A 6675-nucleotide genomic window follows, 5' to 3' on the forward strand; every position below is an offset into this window, starting at 1 on the left:
CCAATTCACAGATGCAGGCTTCAGAAAATTAGTAGCCGACTTAAACATAAAGCACCAGTCCACTTCCGTCGAACATCCCCAAGCCAATGGACAAGCCGAAGCTGCCAACAAAGTCATATTGGTTGGGCTAAAATGGAGATTACAAGACGCAAAGGGAGCTTGGGCCGAAGAACTCCCACAAGTCCTATGGACATATCGAACAACGCCACATTCCACCACAAAGGAATCACCCTTCCGATTAGCATACGGAACGGAGGCAATGATCCCAGTAGAGATCGAGGAAGGGTCGCCTAGAATGGTTCATTATAATGAAGAAGCCAACTCCCAACTTCAAAGGGAAGAGCTCGACCTACTTCCTGAAATCCAAGAAAGAGCTCGGATCAGGGAAGAAGCACTAAAACATTGAATGGCTTCCAGATATAATCAAAAGGTAGTGCCAAGAGGTTTCGCTGAGAATAATCTCATCCTAATCTGAAATGATATCGGAACAACTTGACCCAGAGAAGGAAAGCTGGCAGCAAACTGGAAAGGACCCTACTGAGTCATAGAAGTACTTGGGAAGGGCTACTACAGACTGTCCAAACTCGAGGGGCGAGAGCTTCCCAGGTCATGGCACGCCTGCAACCTAAGAAGATACTATAGCTAGGAATGTTAAGGGATCTCAGCATAGGGTGTACTCTTTTTTCCTGAAAAGGTTTTTTAATGAGGCACCAAGTTGAGATCCACAAATTATCCGACTCGAAAGGATAAAAATTCCACATGTACATATTTGCATTTTCTTTTAAATAAAATATGTTTAGATATTCTACAAATGCTCAAGCCGCATTAATCTGAAACATTCATCGTCCGATTATAAAGCAACAGATCGGCAGAAAGTGAAAATCGAATTCACTGCACGATCACGATAAAGACCAGCAGAGATGAAAACCAAATTCATCTCAAGGTCTATTAAACAAGGATTGAACTCACCTTCTACAAATCAGCAAAGATGAAAACAGAATAATGCAAGAAGTTATCAAAAGTAATCCGGAGAAAAGACCTAACGAGGTCTTAATGGATTGCTAAATAATAACTTAAAGACTGGCCGACGTTAAGAAGTCGGACCAAGTCAAACCAAGTTATAAGTAAACCCTGGAAAGAGGTCTGGCCAACCCTATAAAAGAGGATTACTTTAACTTAGAAGGGCTCGACATGACGAAGTCGGCCCAAAACATAAAAGTTATAAAAGTAATCCCTGAAAGAGACCTAAACAAGGTCCAAGAAAGAAGATTACAAAAATAACTTAGAAGGGCCCGACATGACAAAGTCGGCCCAAAACATAAAAGTTATAAAAGTAATCCCTGAAAGAGACCTGAACAAGGTGCAAGAAAGAGGATTACAAAAATAACTTAGAAGGCCCGACATGACGAAGTCGGCCCAAAACATAAAAGTTATAAAAGTAATCCCTGAAAGAGACCTGAAAAAAGTCCAAGAAAGAGGATTACAAAAATAACTTAGAAGAACCCAACGCGAAGAAGTCGATCCAAAACATAAAGCTACAAAAATAATCCCTGAAAGAGACCTAAAAAGGGGTCCAAAAAAGAGGGTTATCAACAACAGCTCGGACAAAACCGACATAATGAAATCGGCGACTTCAGCGTTATACAACAAAAAGTTCCAACACTCCCAAAAAACTAGAAAGGTGCCAAGACAAGTGCAGACAGACGTGATATAAAAACTGCTAGCTATAATAATGGCAAGCTTCAGAGGCCACCAAAATCAGCCCCAAAAGCTTGGAAACTGCTTTGTTTTTCAAATAAAGTTGCTAAACAAGCAACCAAGAGAGTGTCAATAGTCAGCAAAATACCATTTACAAAAAATAAACAGTTCAAAAGCCCACAGACAGGGCCATACACAAATAACTAAAGAGGATCCAGAGGTTTCCCAGAAGCAGCATCAACATGGGGCGAAGGAGGACGAGTCTGGAGGGGGCACAACATCCACCATCCCGTCATCTCGATTCAATATCTGACAATCAGGCTCGGGCTTGGGATGACTAATCTCGCCAGGAGGAGCTGAAGAAGTCGGCACAACAGTGGCTTTGGCAACTGGCACAGGCAAAGGTTCAACATCATCGTCATCAAGGTCGTCAGGAACAATCTTGCCCTCCTTCACGACATTGTCCAGGCTGAAAAGAGTAAGGTCGACCTCGGGAGCAAGAACTCGAACTTGCTCCTTCAGGTTCTCATAAGCAGCATTTACGCTGCCCACAAGGTGACCCTGGAGCTCAACATAGTCATCCCGGGCAGACTCCAACTCTTCTCTGAGACGCATTACTTCACGGTAGGATGTGACATAGCTGTCCTTGTGCCTCAATGCCGTATCCTCAGCCAACTTCACGGAAGCTGTCAAGGCCATAAAACTAGCCTTTTCACCCTCTAATTCTCTCTCCACCTTCGCCAACTTCACCTCCATCGCCTCCTTCAAACCTTTTATTCTATCAAACTCCGCCTTAGCCTCCAGCATGAAAGATTTTGTAGCATGAACCGGGATACCCTGAGCAGTTCGAAAAAGAGCCGCACCCATATGAGCCATCTTCACACTACTTCTAGTTATGAACTCCAGGTGATGAAGAATGGACACATCATCCATTGGAAGACCTCCATAGGGGGCAATCTGTTGGTCGACAAACTCAACGGCATCAAAATTAGAGGCATCAAGGTTAAAAGGCTCAGATGTTTTTTGTTTTTTCGGAGGAGGAGCGCCAGCACCAGCAGCTGAAGTTTGCGGAGGGTCAGTCAGACGAACCCGGGGAGTAGGGATCACCCTCCTCGGCCCAGGTGAATTCGGCACGGATGGCTTCGATTGAACCTGGGACGATCCCTCTCTGGCCGCTTTGGCCGAGATGTTTTGGGCGACAGTAGCCTTCCTGGCCCTCTTGAAGGCCTTCATAGATTCATTATTTTTAATCATATCTGCAAGCAACACATAACAGTGAGAAATCAAGTTATAAATCAGAAAAGAGCTTGCAGAAAATAAAATCAACAGACAAAGAAAGGTAATCGATCACTACCCAGCTCAGCTCGGAGAAGTGAGGGGTCCCCTAAGAATTTCTTGGTATCAAGATAGGGAGGCTCCCCCCAATTCTCCTCCAACACAGTCACAAAGGCCTGCTCGACCTCGTCCAATATCTCCCATGAATACATCGACACAACAACGTTCTTTTGCCACTCTAAAGGAAAAGTGGGCTCATCATTCTCATCCAGAAAAAAGGGCCGAGCTCCTTCAACAGCTCGGACCTTGAAGAAATAGTTCTTAAAATCACGAAACGACTCGTCATACATAGAAAAACTTTCTTCCTTTGCGAAGCACGAAAAGAAACCCAGGCATCCTTTTTCTTCACTACCCCAGGTTTTGTCAAGACAAACAAATAAAAGAAAAGGGATTGTGAGGTAGGGACGTCAAGTTCACGACACAACAATTGAAAGATCTTTATAAAGCCCCAAGAATTGGGGTGAAGTTGGGATGGAGCTTCATTGCAAGACCACAACAGATTGGTCTCAAAAGGAGTAAAAGGAATGGTGATGCTCATCTGGCCAAAGAAGAAATCGTATGCATAGAAAAAAGGACGGTCTCAGCAACTCGAGTAGAGAAACAAACTCTCTCTTCAGAAGTAGGGGGTACAAGCTCATAATTCTTTTCCTCACTATCACTATTACAAACCCTATGATATTGCCTAAGCTGCTGACAAAATTCAGAATCAACCAAAGAAACACATAAAAGAACCATTGAATCCACCCAATCAGCCATGCCCTCAGGGACTTGAGAAGATGTTTCAACAATGTTCTTGCGAGAAGACATGAGGTCAACTAGTCCTACAGCAAGAAAAGAAGAAAAGGGATTACTAACCCAAATATCTCGGATAAAATCAAAAACCATATCAGAATAGCTCGGACAAGCATGACACCAGAGCAATACAAGCAACAAAAGGAAACCCCAGGACCCACACTAGAGATCCAGGGGCATCCTTTGGAGGCAACTTATGGAACAAAGACTCAGGGAAACCTACAAGTCTACATCTCTACACATCTTAACAGGAAGATAACACTCTGAGAAGAAAGCCACGAGCTACAAATCAAATAAAGTCATCAAAATAACTACCTCCCAAATTCACAGTCGCAGACGGAACTACCAAGCAACGAAAGTATCAACAAGAAGTCATCAAAGACGCCACCTTTTTCAGAAAATAAACACCCCAAACAAACAAGCCACTAGGAAAAATCGTTACTTTCTACAAAGGATCATCAATAAAATCATCAACAGAGCGAAAAGTCATCAAAAGGAGCAACCTTCTGGGCAAAGTAAAACAGGTTCATAAAAACCAGAAAAACATGCAGCACAGTGACAAGCGAGCACGACAATGCAAAAAGATCCAAGCTTTCCAAACATGCATTCAAAACCAAAACTTTAACAAGAACCGAAGAAAAAAAACAACAAAAGAAGCACAAAGAAAGAAAAATCAACCTGAACGAAGGAAGAAGCTTCGAAGGAGATTGAAAATGGAAAGACGGAATCACCCAGAAAATCGCCGAATGACGCCGCAACGCAAGAAAGAAAAAGTGCAGGCGAAAACAGAAAGCGAGAGAGTGAAGGGAGAAGTTACAAAGAAGAACGAAGAAGAGAAACCGTTTCTGATTGCAAAATTCAAAATAAAAAGCCAAGGAAAACGGGGCAATTAAAACCAATTAATGAAGGTATTAAACCCTCGCGCGTTCCCAATAACAGAGCGCTGATATAAAAGCGCGCGCTTTCAGAGGAAAACATTCCACATTCAAAAAATTTCTACGAGGAAAGAAATCAACAAATGCTCGAGTTCGGCTTCACTAGAGAAGGATCGAAGTCAAGGACTCGACCTCAAAAAAGAAGACCGAGCTCAAGCAGGGGCACTGTTCACACCCTGGGTCGAGCTATCCGATCCGGGATATTCGGTAACAAAGTGACCGACCTCTTCAGGTCAGGCTATCCGACCTCTTCTCAAAGAGCTCGGTCAAATCGACAGGAAAGCCCAAAAAGGGGCCCAACTTAAGGAATACGACCTAAATCCAAAGGCATCCCAAGCCTACAGAGAGAAGGGCGGTTCCCTTGAAGATAAGCTGACCTCACTCAAAGATAAGATAAGATAAAGATAAAATAACTAACTTATCTTATCTAAAGAAGGTCACTCCACACTATTATAAATACGCTGGAGCACTCAGGTATAACTCATACTCTGATTCTACATAAAAACCTGCTAATACCCTTGCTAACTTAAGCATCGGAGTCCCTTGCAGGTACCCCCCACCCTCCGGTGACAAAGGATCAGCAGTGCAGCTAGATCAACACGTCAGACACAACAGCTCCGGCCATCACTCACCAGCCGGATACATCATCTCCGACCAGCACAAAAGATCTCGTCCGAGATTGACCTACAGTTTCAAGCAACCCTCGGAACAATATACATATATAGTTAGGTCGGATTTGCCGTACTCGCAGGTAGGGTGCATGTTGCCACCCCGATTTATCTATCTATCTATTATATATTTATATTATACTAAGATCGAATTTATGCACTTAATGATAAAGTTGACGCAGCAAATTTCTAAAATATTTTTTGATTTATTCTTTTTAATTCATTAAATTAAAACAAATCAATTATAACTAATAACTGCATTAATTTAATTAAATACCAAAATATCATATAATTTAATTTATTAGTATTAATTTATTGATTGGTAATATAATTGATAAATAAGATAATACTATTTAATTTAATTTATTAGTATTAATTATATGATTGGTAACATAATCATATATATGGCAAGAATGTGATTGTAAATATTGCACCTATGTTGTTATTTTATTTTCATCTTTTTACAGCACCTTGATGCTAAGTAATAAAACGGAAAGAGTACATAAATAATACGCAAAGATAATAAAATTATGAAAGAATAAGGAAAGAAAAGATGAAAAAATTTTATTGATTGTTGATTGATATTATAAACTATAAAGATAAAACTAAATATATATAGAGTATTGGCGTATGAAATATAAAAGCAAATAAAGATAAGATAAGGATAAATAAAGATAAGATAATAATAAAGACTCAAATTATAATTGAATTTGTGTATTCTGTTGAGTTGAATTTGTGGATCGTGAGACTTCTTTATTGTTGTCATAAACTAAGGTAAAAGAGTAGTTTAATACTAAGCAAAACTAGTTCTTATGCCTCTTTTATTATTTTTTTGGTTTTAGGCAGTATTCTCTATCTCGGCAAATATTAATTTATTGTAGACTAAATTTTATTAGAGAATTTATAACTAGTTACATCCGACATTTACTCAAGCTTAAGCAGACAAATCAGCTAACCAATTCACTGAAGTTAATTTATGTACTTCTTTTATTGAAAAAAGAAAATAGATCTTTCACAATTTATTGAAACGGAGAAATATGTAATTTTTGGATTAAGTGATGAAATATCATGAATGAAAGTTGTTGTATGTCTTTTTTATCTTTGTGCCTTCCTTTTTGTAGGTTTCATGAATAATTATATATAGTAGTGTTAATGCATACAAGATAAATATAAATTGTATCTTATTTTATTTTAGTATAATAATTTTTATTATCTATACTTGCGTAGGAAAAGGCATTTTAAGTTAT

At 39.8% G+C, this 6675-nt stretch overlaps 1 long non-coding RNA gene across 1 annotated transcript in view; it reads right to left on the reverse strand.

The window, feature by feature from the left end:
* The window catches only part of LOC110267889, a 19817-nt gene continuing 13362 nt past the window's right edge, over nt 221-6675 (reverse strand). Inside the window, exon 3 of the long non-coding RNA XR_002355849.1 lies at nt 221-231. This is a non-coding gene — a long non-coding RNA (uncharacterized LOC110267889). The remainder of the gene's footprint in view (nt 232-6675) is intronic.

Source organism: Arachis ipaensis, chromosome B10 (genome assembly GCF_000816755.2).
Source record: "Arachis ipaensis cultivar K30076 chromosome B10, Araip1.1, whole genome shotgun sequence".
NCBI classification, from domain to species: Eukaryota; Viridiplantae; Streptophyta; class Magnoliopsida; order Fabales; family Fabaceae; genus Arachis; species Arachis ipaensis.